The following is a 17500-nucleotide window of genomic DNA, read 5'->3' on the forward strand; positions in this document are numbered from 1 at the left end:
TATGATGTAGTGTAGACATATAATTGGGCATGATATTCCAAATTTGCTCTGAATTATGAAAATAAAGTATAAAAGAAACATTACCTCTTGACCTTGACATGATAAAATTCACATTTTTTCTGCTCCACACATTCCTTTTCCTTCAAGAAGGAATATATTTTAAGCACAAAATACACAAACACACACATACACACACACACAAAAACACACACTGTTTTAGGTCTCCAGAGTAAGGTATATATCAATTTCTATAAAAGTCTTCAACATATAAGAGCCCTCACTCTTAGTAGTTTCTTATATCAAATCTAAATTCTTTAACTTAAATATTTAAGCCCATTTTCTATCATTTTTTCCATAGAGGTAATAGATTAAAAACTAATAATTATCTGCTGAACCTCATTCTTGAAAACTAGTTTTAAATCATAATTTGGCCCTCTCTATTTACAATAAAACAATCACAATTCTTTTGATCTTATGAATCTAATTTCTCAGGCTATCTGCCATTCATCCTTGCAACATTCCAGGAATTTTTTCTCATCATGATGAAATGAGCTACATTAGATCCAGAACCATGACTGATTATAAATTTCAAATTTAAAAAAAAAAAAAAAGAAAAGAGTATAATTTAAGTATGAGTAAAAAGGACAGAGAAGGAGAGAAGGTAATGGTGGAACCACACTGTCATACATTATCATAACATAAGATTAAATGCTCAATATTAGAAGAGTGTCATTCAATATTATTATATATTGTACCAGATAATAATACCAAATTCTACTACCACAATTATTACTAATAATAATCACTAGCATTTATATAAAAACCTTAAGATTTGCAAAGCATTTTACAAATATCTCATTTTCTCCTCACAACTGTGGAAAGTAAGTGTGATTATGATTATCTTCTTTTTACAAATAAGGACACTGAAACAAATTGAAGTTAACTAATTTGTTCAGATATACAAAGCTAGTAAATATCCAATTTTCTATTTGAATCCCAATTTAGTGCTCTATCCATTGTACCACCTAGTTGTAATTTTCTACATAATTCATATATAATCCATGTAGCCGTAAACATAGTATTAGAAAGGCATATAACTTCAAATCATTTTTCTTTTCTCCCTAGAGTAAGTTCTTCAAAAATAAAATGGCCTTTCCCCCTGCTAATCAGACAATTGGGATCCATTATTTCCCTGATATGAATACTGCCTCAGCCAACACAAGGAGGCAGCATGAAACAAAAAGAGTGGAGTCAGAGGGCAGTTAGTTCTACATCTTATTACCTAGATAACTATGGGGAGTCCTAAGTCCATTTGGTACTTAGTTCCCTCATCAGCAAGTAGAGATTTGGTGGAGGACTAGATGCTTTCTCTTCCCATCTTAGTAGACATGGTGGTATGAAAAAAAAATTGTCACAAGTCAATCAATTTTCTGGTGATGAGGCTTTCCAAAGAGTCACTGTTCAGTTTTTCAACAGACATTTTGTCCTTAGTCCATTGCTAGGACCAGACATCCTATGGGTCAACTATGGGCAACATGCAGCCCACAACACTCCCTGCTGTGTCCTGAAGCAGATCAAAAATGTCATTGGGAAATATTTAACAAATATTTAAGAGGCCAAGGTCTATAAACAAAGTCTATAAACAGTAAAGCTTATTGGGTCAACAATTGAAGTATTTACTGTACCTCTTTCTACATATATTTTGCTCATGCAATACTCCTTGAAAACAGAAAAAAGTAATCTCCTAACAAAAGATATTATAAAAATTTCTCAAAAAATTCCAAACTATTAACAACCATATGAAAGATTGTTCTAGATCACAAATAATAAGAAAAAATCAATATTTCGAATTTTGAATTTATCTTACCAACAGTAAATTACAAAGATCACAAATGATGAAGATAATTCTGGATCACAGAAAATAGGCATAGAGAGCTACAAAGTTGGTACAACCATCTAGATAGTAATTCAGAATTATGCTTTTTTAAGTGACTAAAAGTTTACATCTTATGACCCAGTTATCCTACCTTAGGTACTTATGCTGAAGAAAAAGGAAGGAAGGAAGGAAAGTGAGAATGGAGGATGAAAGATAGAGAAAAAAAGGAAGATACAAAGAAAAATATAAAGAAAAGAGGGGAAAAAAGAAAAGAGGCAAGTGAGGAAGAGAAAGATGAAGAAAGAAAGAAAAGATTCTTCCACATTAAAACAACCATAACAAAAAGCAAAAAAAAACAAAAAAACCTGGTAACAAAGCAAATGCCCATTGATTAGGCAATGAACAAACAAATTATGGTACATAAAGAACATTACACTTTAAGAAATTATGTATATTAAGCATTTAAAGTATACAAAGAATTCTGTGAACTGATACAGTGACATAAGTATAACTCAGAAAGTAATACGCACACAGCAATGAAAATGGAAAGAAGACAACAAAACTGAGTGTTGTTGAAGATATAAATAGACATAACTCCAGAGAAAAGATGGGAAATTTTACCTCCCTTCCATCTATGCAGAAGTAGAAAGACAGTTTAAAATATCACATATATTGTCAAACTCAGTTGGTCTATTAATTAGTTGTGATGAACTGCTTTTTTTTGCTTTTTCTTTTTTATCTTCTTGTCAGATAATAGATTTTTTTAAATCTCCTGATCATGACTATTTAAAAAGTAGAGAAACTTTCTTTAAAACCAAAGACAGCTCATGTTCAAATGTTAAAACATAAGAATTTAGGCAAAATGTAATTGAAAAAGAATATTAAATTAAAACCTTTCCCCTGCAACACCACTTTAATAGAATATGGAAACTTAAAAATTGCTTTAAAAAAGTCAAATTTTATTATAATTGTTTTTCATTTGCTATTCTTATTTCTCTTGAGTAATAAAAACTACCAACTGATTTAATCAGCTAAAGATCAAAAGATCATTAAGTACACTTTTAAATCTTTTTTGTAAACATCTTGAACTTGAAAGTGATGAATGTCACCAGTAAAATAGTCATTTTCACCATAAATAACTGTTTTGGTGTTTTTTTTTTCTTTTCTTTTTCCAAGTTGGTTTAAGTTCAGACAAGTATTTAGTCAGCTGAGTTTTTAACAATATCATTAAATGAAATTCTGATCAAGTCACAAAATAAAATTTTGTGTTAATTTCATCATGATGCAATTCAAACAGTCACAAAATAAAGCTGCTTCAGATAATACTAAACATCATAGAAACTAATAGTTTTAGAAGCTGTCATATATTATTCTACCAAATACTGCTTATACATTCAAGAACATAAATTATATTTATTATTTGAGTAATTAATTGGACTCTAATGCCCTCTACCCCACACTTCTTTCCATCTATTACACATGCAGCTTTCTTACTGATTCCAGATATAATTACTGATAGAAAAATTATCCAGTAAGAAGGGGCTGAAAACTGGGCCCTACATCTTTAATATTCCAACTAGAGAATGGAGACCATCACATTTAGATCCAAAATCATGAAGATCCCTTTCACCACTATCCACATAGCTAATGGCCCTGAGGAACTCTTAACTGCTTGGTTTTTGCTATAAAGGAGGGGGGAGCAACAAAATTCTAGGCAAGACAGGTTATAGACTTCAAAAATATTTACCTTATTGTCTTCATAGAGGAAGTTAACAGCTGGCTGGGTGAGTCTGAAAGTGTTCTTTGCATTACCCTGGAATATAAAGCCTCTGACTCAGACACTTACTTTTCCAGTTTCTGATTATAGGATGATATAGAGTAACATAATTAAAATGAAATTATCTCCATGTTCTTTGTATAATAAATTGAAAGACATTTGCTAAAATATTAGCTAGAGCTACAATACCAGGCTAGTTATAGTTTATGATTTTTAGAAAAACAGCTTTTTAAAGAGAAAACAACAATTTCTATTTTCCTGTCTATTCCATTGATGTTGACTTCTGGATGTTAATGTCCCTTCCAAAACCCTGGATTCCCAATTCTGCAACCTCCTCAAATCCCATGACCTACATCTCCACTCTACCTCAGCCACCCACAGGAAGGGTTACACCTCACGATCCACCTTGAACTCTGAAATTCCCTTCTCTGATCATAATCTCTTTTCCTTTTTTCTCTCCCTCTGTCTCACTTCTAAAATGATTCTTGATCCTTTCTGCAACCTCTTTTACTTCCATTCTTTCTTGTTCTCCCAATTTATCATTCCTGATCTGGCCTTGCTCTCTCTACCACAATCTTAACCTAATCTTTTGTCATCTAAGCTAAGCACTGTCCCCCATCCTTAAAATCTTTAGCCCCCTTATCATTGATGCACTTTCTGTTAATTCTCAACCATGAGTCATATCAAAATTCTCCTTTGCTTTTACTTCTAAATTGCTGAACATGACTGGCGAAAGTCACAGAGCCATGCTGATCAGATCCATCACCATTTCATGTTATTTTTCCATATCTGGAAAACACACACATATATATACACATATATACAATATACACATGCATATTTGTGTTATATGTAAATATATAGAAACATATATGTGTATATAATCACATGTATGTATTAAGGTGATAACTTTAGTAGTAAAAATCTAAAGAAGAGCTATTACATGTACCTTATTGATGCATCCTAAAGACCACAGGATTTTTCTTCTCACTTGTAACTGAAACCTCCATATTGTACTCCTCTATTAGAATATAATTTATTTGAGATAATGGATTGTCACCACTTCTGTATTTATAACCTCAGCACTTTCCACAGCACTTTGCACAAAGTGAGTTATTTAGTTTTTCTTTTTTCATTCATTCATTCATCTGGAGGAACTTCACTGATATATATACCAGTCTTTACTTTATTTTATATTGCTTCTCTATCTTGAAGCCTACGAGACTGTTCAGATCATTCTCCTTTCTCCTAATCTCCTATGCCATTTCATCTCTTCTTTCTCTTATTATAATTGATAAGAAAATTAAATCCATAAATCATGAACTCCTTTTTCTCCCCTACAAGATAGCAAAATCCCTTTCTTTGTGTTTATTTACCATTTTCTATGTGGCTTCATGTTTTGAGGAAAAAGTGCTACTTCTTTCTAACCATAAACTCCCCCCACCTTTCATTCACTCACTCTTCATGCTTCATTCTTTCTAAATCTTCATTCTCACTATATCCTCCTATCCCCAATTGTGCTCTCATCCCATCACTCCTGCTTTGGCCATATTTCTTCACTTTAAAGGTTTGATCCTGATGCAGATCACTTCAAACAAATACTATTAGATTTCCTTGAATCCTTCATCCTCTATCCAATAGCCAGTAATACCTAACCAAACTCTAACTCTGAGATGTTCTCACCTTCTGCCTTATTTATTCCTACTTCCATGCTACTGAAATATACTGGAGAAAGTCATACAATCATATGAACTGAATTCACTACAATTTATGATATGTAATTTCAAGTGAGCTCTCAATATGCAGTGGCAAATCCTGACCAAATCTATTGTGATTTTCTTGATGCTCAAATCTGTTGATTATTTCCCATCTATTTTGAATATTTGTCCATAGATACTTGCACATTGTCTCTCCCATTTGATTATAAATTCCTCAAGGGCAAGGGCTGTCTTTCATGTGTTTTAAATCCCCAGTGTTTAGAGCAGTGCCTGGCACATAGTAGTTACTTAACAAATGTTTATTTACTGACTGATTTTCTATTGTTCTCTTTCATACATATGACATCCAGTCAAATTGGCCTTGTAGTTGTTCTCTGTAGGTAATATTTTTATCAGGTAGTCTCCTATGTCTGAAAAGCATCCTGTCCTTACATCTGCATTTTAGAAACCACAGCTATCTTCAAAACAGTTTATTTGCTGTTTCTTACATGATACTTTTCTACATCTCAAGTTGTTAGTCCCTTCTTCCTCTTAAAATTATTTTTATTGTTTTGTATGTATAATGAGATCACTTTTGGGGCCCACTATTCCGGAGCCAGGCTGCTATATCTCCTTACAGTGCTAGTAGTACACCTGAATAGTTTAGATTGTTTGATTTTCCACCATTTATTTTCCCTTCACTTTTTGGTGCCAGTATCAAAGTTCTATTTTACTAATTATATAAATTAGATTTTTTAAAAAAATTTTAAGGACTGGATCCCCTTATCTTGCTCAAACTTGAAGGTCCCAATCTTATTTCTGATTAAAATTCCAAAAAGTGACATTCACCCTGTGGTTAACAGATTATATCCATTTACAGAATGTGTAGGAATGATTCACGTCTTCATTATTTTAATTGCATTCTCAGGACTCTCCTAGAAGGCCACTTAGCCTTTTGTATATGGAAGTTAACATCAGAGCCATATGTCATTTCCCTGTTACACATATACTCTGTATTTGTGTCCATATATTTCTCAGTTGAATGTAACCTTCTTGAAGACAGGAGCTACTTCATTGTTGTCTTCATATACACAATGCTTTGAATATATTGGGTCCTTCATAAATGTGTTGAATTGAACTCTCATATTCTTCATTTAATTCCCATTTCTCTTTCACTTTCAGTCTTTTTAAAAACTTATTAGTTCCTTCCCCTTTGACAATAATTCACTTCTCCAATCTTTAAAATCTTTCACTGAACCCTACCACCCCTCCAAGTTATTAACCTCATTCTTTCCTTCCTTCACACCTTTAGAAAGAATCTTTCCATCTACTTCCTCACGACCTACTCATAATTCTTTATTATATGGCTTCCAGTCCTACTATAGAAAGACTCCATCTAGCCCCTCAGATGACAGTGACTTCTTGATAAGTTCAATGGCCTTTTCTCTGTTCTCACACATCTTCTTGGATCTTTTTCAGCATTTAACACTTTCAGCATCCTTATAGATACTTTTTTCCTCCTCTGCTTTTCATAACACTTTTCTCCTGGCTTCCTATCTGCTTTCTCTGAGATTCTTTTATTAAGTCACCATTCTTTTTCTACTCCTTAAATGGCATGACCTCCACTACTCTAATCTGGTCAAAATATCTTCTTGTTTTATATTTGTCATAATGAGTAAAGTGCTGACTGGAAGGCATAGGCTTATTTGAATCTTGATTCAAATAGTTTCTAGATGAATGATATTGGGATGTAACTTAAACTCTCACAATCTCAATTTCATCTATTGTTAAATGAGGAGGGTGGAATGATAATCTAAAATCCTTTCTATCTAAATCTATGACTGTATGATCTATGGCAACAATCTTGTTGACCTCATTCACCTGTGTAAATGATTTCTAAATCCATATTACAATCATTAATATTTTTATAACTATCTGTCCTTCATTGATAACTGCTTACTAGACATCTACATCTACATGGGCTCTTGATATTTTAAATTCAGTATACCCAAAATGAAACTCATCATTCTACCCCCTGTCACAAGACCAAAAAAAAAGTTATAAATGTTAATAATGTTATAATGTTATTATAAATGTTATAAATTCAAATGCTATTCTTAAGTACTCCAAGGAATGTAAATTAATTATTTTGCTTCCTATTTAATAAATACATGAATGCCTATATCTATCTATCTATCTATCTATCTATCTATCTATCTATCTATCTATCGATTTATAGATAGATAGATAGATAGCTTTATTAATAATTAAGGCTTTGTTAGGAGTTTTTAGTTATTTTGTTTGAGCCAGAAACCCTAAGGGTCTTCCTCTCCCTGGTTGGAACTCGGGGGGGGGGGGGATGTTAACTAGGTAAAAGAGGCCATTCTTTGCTTCAATTCTTGCCTAATCTCAGTCACTGAAAACTGTCAAACTGAAACCTATTGAAGATCTTAAAAAGGCAAAATTCTCCCATTGCATCCCACACTCACTCCCATCTCCAGCCATCCTAATCTATATTTTGCCACTGGACCCAGATGACTCTGGAGAAGAAAGTGAGACTTTGCACAGCCCTCCTTCACTCAAATCCAATACATTTGTTATCATGGCATTGCCTCCCTAATGCCATGGTCCTCTTCAAAAATATGTATTGGTATTTTATTTTCTGCCTTTCCCACAAAATCTGAGCTAGCATTTCTATTTATAATCCAAATGAAGTTTAGGGGAGGGAGAAGAAAAGCAAGTAAGGATAGTAATGACTTATTACCCATAACCAATCAGCTCCCAAGCCCTATTTTCCTTCCAAAGCAATTCTTAAATCTATTCCCTTTTTTCCACTCACATCATTTCTCTTAATTCAGGCCCATGTCACCTCTAATACCTGATCAGTCTCTGAGACTTCAGAAGTTTCTTCTTTCTCCAATCATTTCTTTCTAGAACTACAAACATATACTTTTGAAGACACATATCTAACCCAATCATTCTCCTGATCAAAATCCTTCAGTGACTCTATAATTGCCTCTAAAATTACATACAAACACCTTAGTTTGGCATACATAAACTTCTTAATATTCTGATTCTATTCTATTCCTAGCATTGTTTCATATTTTCTACTTCATATAATCACTCTATGTTCCAATTTATTCCAGCTTATGGATGTTTCCCAAACTTATCCTTTTCTTGATCATCAATGTAAGGTTGTACAATAGGCCTGTATCCCCAGAATGCATTGACTCCACATCTTGATATGTTAAGATTCTTATACTTAAAGTTCTGCTTGGTTTTGCTATGTCCACTAAACCTTTCTTGAACTATAGGATGTAGCAAGATATGTTGGAAAGATCATTGGCTCTGGATTAAGATATAACCTATATGGACTTGGGCAACTCATTTAACTTTCTTATCATAAATTGGTCCTTTATTGTAAACTGATGGAGCTGAACAATGTGGCCTCTGAGACTTCTTCCAGATTCTGATCTATATTTCCTCCTGAACATGCTCCCTCTCTCCTCAAATTTTATTAATCTGAATTTTTTTCTTTCCTTTACAACAGTCTATTTCTTACTCTTCTTATGTGAGTAAATGTTACATCCTCTTTTATTCACTTATAATCTTTTGGGGAGCCATCACTAGTTAGCTTGACTTATGTCTTGTCAATGGACTCCAATGATTCTGGAGGGGGGAATGAAGCCCATGACTTTGCACAGCTCTGCCTCATTTAATTTCAATTCAATTGCAAATCAATACATCCTTCTCGTGATGTTATTTATCCTCATCAAGAATAAAGAACAAACAACTGATGACAAGCTTGTAGAAGGATAAAAATTATATCATTTTTCATCTCATTCCCAGCATCTAAAACAATACTTTAATGAAAGCAGATATTTAATAAATGTTGCGTAATCCTTGTTATTGTTATATGCATATACAACCATGGTAAAGAGGAAAAACATTCAAGGCATAAGGAGGAGCCAGTGCAAAGATTTAGAGACATAAAGAGTGAAAGGGAGTAATGAGGAGTGTAGAAAGGTAAGAACACTTCCACCTGTGAAGACTTTTAACTACCAGACAGAAGTTTCTATTAGAGACTAGAGTTAATTCAGAAACAGCTGGTATTTATTGAGGGGACCTCTTATATGGCCAAATCAACCTTCAGGAAAAATAACTTTGGTGGCTATGTGGACCTCAACTAAGATGGTAGTTCTGTGGATGGAGAGAAAGGGATATGTGTGAGAGATGTTAGGCATAAAAATGAAAAATTAATTTGGTAATTGACTGATCTTTGGGGTGAATAAGAATAAGGAATAGAGAGGGGTATCAGTGTTGTGAGACCGGGCAAAATGAAATTTAATGATACCCTAGACATAATGGGAAAATTCAGAAGATGGGTCCATTTGGAAAGAAAGATATTGAATTTTGTTTTAGAGATGTTAAATTTGATATACCTAGAGATCTTTTTAAAATGGAATGATTTCAAATTCTATAAAATAGTTCCCAGGTAAAGTTTTTGTAAAATGAAATATTGAATATCTCATATTGATTTACCTTTTATTGTTCACTTAGTTTACACTTTAGTGTACTTACCTTAAAATAAACTGGTATAAGGGCTTGTGGAGCTCTTTTCAGGGCTGCTCATTCATCTTTATTGGCATCTGGGTGGCTCAGTGGATACTGTATCAGGCTTTGAGTCATGAAGACTCATCTTCCTGAGTTCAAATCTGGCCTCAGGCACTGTGTGACCCTGGTCACCTGCTTGTCTCAGTTTCCTCATCTGTAAAATGATCTGGAGAAAGAGAAGGCAAAGCACTCCAGTGTCTTTGCCAAGAAAACCCCAAATGGAATCATAAAGAGTCAGCCATGTTAGAAAATCATTGAACAAGAACATACACCTTTAATGTCCATCTGACACTGAAATCTCACCTGTGGCTCCAATAGTAAAAATTCACAGCAGCCACATCTCAGTAACTATCTTGGCAGACAGGCTAAACTAACCTGAGGGTAACTGACAGGTCTCAAAACTGTTGGTGAGTTAAGGGATGTCTACCCCAAGAATGTGAATGCTTCCCAAAGTGGAATGGATGGATAAGAACAATATGTGAGGAGTGGCTCTGTACAGCTCCCTGCCTCTTTCTCCCAGAATCATCGCTAAGATCTGCCTCTCTGGTGAAGGCATAGTTGAGAAATACAGTGACTACATCAATACATGGAGGTATAAAAATAAAGGATAAGAAAATTTATTTTATAAAATGACTCTTCAATCAAGTATAATACTTTGTTTCTTGTTGGCATCTAAACCCTTTGTACTTCGACTATGCTAGCAGTGATTGTAGATCATAGCCAACTTGCAACCTAAATGATTAAATGAAGAAAATTAGTCAACTTACATGGAAGTACAATTATGTTGCCATGGACACACACTTCTGGGTGTGGTTTTAAGACCCATTGAAGAATTCAGAAATTATGCTATCAATACTAACTAATGAGATGGAATGTGGACTTGCAAAATATATTTTAGCTTGAATTGACATTTATGGAAGAGGATTCTGGGAAGATGTTGGAATAGGTCAGAAAATTCCAAACTCTCCAGATTCCCCCCATAAACAAAACAAAGTTGTGCCTCAAGACAAACATAAACTGGTGAAAAGCAAATAAGACTTGGGGTAGAACAGAGATCTTCTTGGGACAACCTAAGAAGATCTGGGGAAAGACCCTAAGATGGAGATTTGGCTGGTATTAAGAGCAAATGCCTCTAGGCTAGCTCCACAGAAACAGCAGAGAGAAACCTAGAGCTTGCTGGGTTCAGAAGTAACCCCAACCTCAACCAGAGGAACTTTCAACTTCTGGACAAGGTTGGGAGTTGAGAATCTGAGTCAGGAAGATTGAGGGAACATCTGCTTATAAGGAACACAAGCCCACCCACACTATAATTGTTTTGGGGAATGTAACCAATTAATGTTACTCTGTTACTTAGTGTTACTTTGTGGTAAAGGAGGCTTTTTTTTTGCTTTAGTATCTATCTCTGAAAGTGGGCCCAGGTCTTCCCTATTCCCATAGTAACTTTCTATAATTGGGTCTTTCTCCTTTGTTTGCTCATTTTTTTTGAAATAAGAGCCTGTTAGCAAAAATAATTTATAAAACTCAAAAAAAGCCTTTAAAATCAATTGATCCAGAAGGAAACAAGAAATAATGCATATAAAATCAGTATTGAAATCAATATTGAGGAAAGCTATTTAAAAAAATAAGAACAATCCAAGAAAAACAAACAACCAATTGGAAAGGAGATCCAGAGTCTGGAGGAAGAAAATGACTCTTTGAAAATTAGAATTGGACAAGGGGAAGCCAGTGAAGTTATGAGACTAAATAATTAAGAATAAAAAAAAAAAACAGAAGAATGTGAAACATCTTGTAAGAAAAACAACAGATCTGGAGAACAGATAAAGAAGAGAAAACATAAGAATAATGTACCTGAAATCTATGAGCAAAAAAAAAAGAACTTTGATACAGTAATATAAGAAATAATCAGAGAAAAATTGTCCTAAAGTGACAGAACAAGAAGGGAAAGTAGAAATAGAAAAATTCACCTGAAAGAGATCCTATAAGGAAAACATATAGAAACATCATTGCCAAATTTCAAAAAAACTCCAGTTCAAAGAGAAAATTTTAGAAGCAACAACAAAATAATTCAAATATGTTAAAGCTACAATTAAGAACCACACAAACCCTATTAGTGGCTACAATGATGGACTACAGATCTTATAATATTACATGTTAACACTCAAAATAACTAGTGTTGTGGTAAAAATATCATATTCAGAAAAATTAAATATAATACTGAATAAAAAAATGATACACAATAAACTGTTAGATTACCAGAATTTGTTGCAAATAAACCTGAATTCCAATAGAAAATTTGACTTGTAAGAGCCAACATCAAGGACTATTCTTTAGGAATTCAATCAGAACAAACTGTTTTATACATGGAAATATAAACTATATGTATAATATTGTGGTTATATTAGTAATTGAATAGCCCAAAAGAAAGACAGGGGTAAACCTGAGTATAACATGGTTCTAAAAAGCAAAACCATGTAAGAAAAAAGTAAAAACAGTAATTATGCTATACAAATGAATTGCAAGAGCAAGAAGCACCATAGAGGAATTAGATAGAAGACAAGGGTTAGTAGTTCCAAAATCCAAAATTAAAATACCCATATATACTAAAAAGTATAATAGCTCCCTCCAAAACTTATAAAGAAATGAGAGAGAAGACAACTCTGAGATATCACTACACATCTGTCAGATTGGCTAAGATGACAGGAATAAATAATGATGAATGTTGGAGGGGATGTGGGAAAACTGGGACACTAATACATTGTTGGTGGAGTTGTGAAAGAATCCAGCCATTTTGAAGAGCAATCTGGAACTATGCCCCAAAAGTTATCAAACTGTGCATACCCTTTGATCCAGCATTGCTGCTATTGGGCTTATATCCTAAGGAAATACTAAAGAGGGGAAAGGGACCTGTGTGTGCCAAAATGTTTGTAGCAGCTCTTTTCGTAGTGGCTAGAAACTGGAAGATGAATGGATGACCATCAATTGGAGAATGGTTGGGTGAATTATGATATATGAATGTTATGGAATATTATTGCTCTGTAAGAAATGACCAGCAGGATGAATTCAGAAAGGCTTGGAGAGACTTGCATGAACAGATGCTGAGTGAAATGAACAGAATCAGAAGATCACTATACACTTCAACAATACTGTATGAAGATGTATTCTGATGGAAGTGGATATCTTCAACATAAAGAAGATCCAACTCACTTCTAGCTGATCAATGATGGACAGAAACAACTACACCCAGAGAAGGAACACTGAGAATTGAATGTAAAATATGAGCACTACTGTCTATCTACCCAGGTTACTTATACCTTCGGAATCCAATACTTAATATGCAACAAGAAAATTGGATTTACACACATATATTATATCTAGGTTATACTGTAACACATGTAAAATGTATGAGATTGCCTGTCATCTAGGGGAGGGAGTAGGGAGGGAGGGGAAAATCTGGAAAAATGAATACAAGGGGATAATGTTATAAAAAAATTATTCATGCATATATACTGTCAAAAAATGTATAATTATAAAATTAATTTAAAAAAAGAAATGAGAGAGAGAGAGAGAATGGGATAGGGTGAAGCGTAGAAGGGTGTGTAGAATGGGATAAAGAATCAAAATTAATGAAAAGGGAATAAAGAGTGAGGGAAAGGGTGGGGAAAAAAGACATAGGAAGGATCTTTGGGATAGTACTGGGAAGGAGGTTAAGTAATAGCAAGGTTAAGTAATAGTAAGGGAAAGAAAGGGGAAAAAAAGAATAAAGTAAAAAGTGCATAGCAGGGAACAAAAAAAAATTTACAAGGAAGCAAGGAAAAGATGGACAATTCTGACTACAGTATGTTGTATTATTATATATGCTTTCTTTACATGGAAATTTATTGTTGCATATTTTGAATCCTCTCTGTTTATAGATATCATTTTTTTTCTTTTTCTTTTTTTTTCTTTTTTCAATTTAGTTTTTTTCTGTTTAAATTTAAAAATGTCTGGAAGAAGTAAACAATCATGGATTATGTTAACAGGATTAAAAAAACAGAAATATATATATATATATATATATATATATATATGTATAAATTAAACTTGAACTGCCATGTTGTGGTTCCTGGAGGATATTATCTTTGCTCATTCATAAATCCAATTCTGTTTTTTTTTTAATTCTTTTAAAATAATCCATGATCCATGATCCACATGGTGATACTTATGTAATGACATCAAAGAAAAAGATATTAAGAGTGGAAAAAAGGTCTTTACTGGAAAAAAAAAGGAAAAAGGAGGTATAATGGAACAATTAGTTCACATGAAGATGTGCAAAAGACCTATTACAATCTAGGGAAAGAAGGGAGGGGGATGAGCATTGTCTGAAGTTTGATCTCATCAGTTTTGTCTTTAAGAGGGAACAATTTAATCATCACAGAAATTTATCTAACCCTATAAAGAAGTAGGAGGAGAAAAAGGAAAAGAAATTGGATGGACAAGAAAGAAGGGAGGGGAGAAACACTAGAGGAAAAAGTAAGAGAAGGGGGGAAGGGTTGATAGAAGATAAGATAGTGAGTGGAGTGGGTTAAAAATAACACTGCTAAAATAAGGGGAGGAGTGATAGGAAATAAGATAATGGTTGCTAAGGACAAGATGAAAAGAGAGGACAAAAGTTTATATAGGGGAGAAAATAGGATGGAGGAAATCATAACTGTTAGTGTGAATGGGATGAACTCTTTCACAAGCAAATAGCAAAGTGCATAAAAAAAGAATCATATAATATGTTGTTTACAAGAAACACATTTGACACATAGAGACACATACAGAGAAAAAGTAAAAGGCTGTAATAAAATTTATTATGCATCAGCTGAAGTAAAAAAAAAAAAAAAGCAGGGATAGAAATTCTGCTCCTAGAAAAAGCAAAAGTAGAGAGATCTTATTAAAAGAGATAAGGAAGAAAAGTACATCTTGATAAAAGGTATAATAAATAATGAAGTAGTAATGATAATAACTAAACATGTATGCACCAAGTAATAGAAAGGCAAATTCCTAGAAAAGATTTTAAGCCAATTGCAGGAAGAAATAGACAGCAAAACTATTCTAGTGAGGGACCTCAACCTTACTCTCTCAGAATCAGACAAATCTAACCACAAAATAAACAAGAAAGAAATTAGGGAGATTAACAGGATCCTAGAAAACCTAGATGTTTGGAGAAAATTGAATAGGGACAGAAAAGAATACACCTTTTTCTTGGCGGTACATGGTACCTACACAAAAATTGTCCATGTATTAAGGCATAAAAACTTCACAGTCAAATGCAAAAAAGCAGACATAGTAAATGCTTCCTTTTCAGACCACAATGCAATAAAAGTTATATTCAATAAAGGTCCATGGAAAAATAGACTAAAAACTAATTGGAAATTAAATAATCTAATTTTAAAGAATGAGTGGGTTAAACAACAAATCACAGAAACTATCCATAATTTCATCCAAGAAAATGTCAATAATGATACGGCATATCAAAACTTATGAGATGCAGCCAAAGCAGTTTTTAGGAGAAATTTTATATCTTTAAATAGATACATAAATAAAACAAAGAAAGAGGAGATCAATTCCCCAATTGATAAATGGTCAAAGGATATGAACAATTTTCAGAAGATGAAATTAAAACCATTTATAGTAATATGAAAAATGTTCTAAATCACTATTGATTAGAAAAATTCAAATTAAAATAATTTTGAGGTACCATCTCACATCTCTCAGATTGACTAAGATGACAGGAAAAGATAATGAGAAATGTTGGAGGAGATGAGGGAAAACTTGTACTCTAATTAATTGTTGGTGGAATTGTGAAATGATCCAACCATTCTGAGAGCAATCTGGAACTATACCCAAAACACTATAAAATTGTGCATACCCTTTGTCCCATCAGTGCCATTGGGATACAGACCCATAAAGGAGGAAAAAGAACCCACATGTACAAAAATAGTAGCAACTCTTTTTGTGGTAAGAAAGAATTGGAAAATGAGTGGATGCCCATCAATTGGGGAATAGCTGAATAAATTGAGGTACATGAAGGTAATTGAATATTATTGTTCTATAAAACTTGATGAACAAGATAATTATAGAAAGGCCTACAAAGATTTACATGAACTAGTGGTGAGCAAAACAAGCAGAATCAAGAATACATTGTACATAATAACAGGTAGAATGGACCGACTATTTAAAGGCTTGGTTCTTCTCAGTGGTTCAGTGATCCAAAGCAATCCCAATAGACTGTGATCAGAAAATGCCATATGCATTCATAAAAAGAACTAAAGAGACAATGTAAATCAACACATATTATGTTCACTTCTTTTTTGTTTTCTTAATCTCTCCCATGGTTTTTTTTTCCCTTTTGCTCTGATTTTTCTCTCCTGACATGATTCATAAAGCAAAGTTTTAAAAATAATAAACTTTTAAAATATGACATTTTTTTCTTAGAACTCCATAGAGCTAAAAACTTCAGCAATTTGGTTTTAAAAGCACAAGGAAAAAGGAACTGATACACAGCATTTTGTAGAACGCATGACATTGGGCATCCTGCTATTTAAAGGGATCAAATGGTTTTTATTATGACTTTAGCTATTTAATCAAAATCCTGGCCATCTCCTGCCTAAAGAAGAACTTGACTTCTTTGTTCAAATCATTCTTTTTCAATCATCTATGATGTCATACACCTCATGAAGAGCTACAAAAATTTCAAGGGTGCCCCTTGTGAAGTGGCCAAACAACTGGAATTAGAATGGATAGAACCACAGCACCAGGCAGGATCTGATTCATTGTTGATGATAGAAGTAGCATTTTTCAAAATTAGAGAAATATTCTTTGAAGATCACATCACTGATTCCAAGTACTGTGGATATTTGTAAGGTTTGGTTAGAGCACCTCCTAATTACACAATAGAACAAGAAATGGATAGGAAGAGGAGATCAGCAAGCAGTCTTGGCATGAAATATATGGAAAACAGGTCTTGGTGTTTGGAGATATACATATACTTGTATATAAATTTTATCTCCAGTTAAATCCCTTGGATTGTAAAAAATAAAGCTTTTTCTTTTTTTATCCTGCTTTCTCAGACTATTTTCTCTTTTGTTTTTCAATATTAATTATGACCATTCCTTCCACAGATCCTGATAAATAGAAGAATCTTCAGTTTAAATTTGTCTGTATAATTAACCTATTTTTTAGCAAGCATGTGTCGCCAAGGGGAACTTCTATATCATAATCAATCTTTTGCTAAACATATCTAGTTGTCTTAATTTGTACCCTACACATCTTCCCAACCCCATTCCCAGGTTAACAAGCACTGACTATAACTTATTGCCCTACTTCATTATTCCAGCATTCAAGAATTTTAGCTACTTAAGATTATGGAACATCCATTTTGCATTTTAGAAAGTGACTCAAATTTACCATTTTTAGTAAAAGTTTAGGTTTTCCTTCTTTAGCCTGATCTCTGAATGGGCTTTGGAATTGAAGAAGTGACTCACAACAACTTTCCACCTCCAGAGCTTCAGA

At 33.4% G+C, this 17500-nt stretch overlaps 1 protein-coding gene and 1 pseudogene across 1 annotated transcript in view; one reads left to right on the forward strand and one right to left on the reverse strand.

Annotated features, from left to right (window-relative positions):
* SERPINB7 (serpin family B member 7) overlaps positions 1 to 3722 on the reverse strand; it is a 35615-nt gene extending 31893 nt beyond the window's left edge. The window contains exon 1 of the mRNA XM_074285650.1: positions 3624 to 3722. The gene's annotated coding sequence lies outside the window, so the exon portion shown is untranslated. The remainder of the gene's footprint in view (positions 1 to 3623) is intronic.
* Positions 3723 to 16405: 12683 nt separating this feature from the next.
* Positions 16406 to 17027, forward strand: LOC141549800 (CCR4-NOT transcription complex subunit 7 pseudogene; annotated as a pseudogene).
* Positions 17028 to 17500: the final 473 nt, after the last annotated feature.

This window comes from Sminthopsis crassicaudata, chromosome 1 (assembly GCF_048593235.1).
Source record: "Sminthopsis crassicaudata isolate SCR6 chromosome 1, ASM4859323v1, whole genome shotgun sequence".
Classification (NCBI taxonomy): Eukaryota; Metazoa; Chordata; class Mammalia; order Dasyuromorphia; family Dasyuridae; genus Sminthopsis; species Sminthopsis crassicaudata.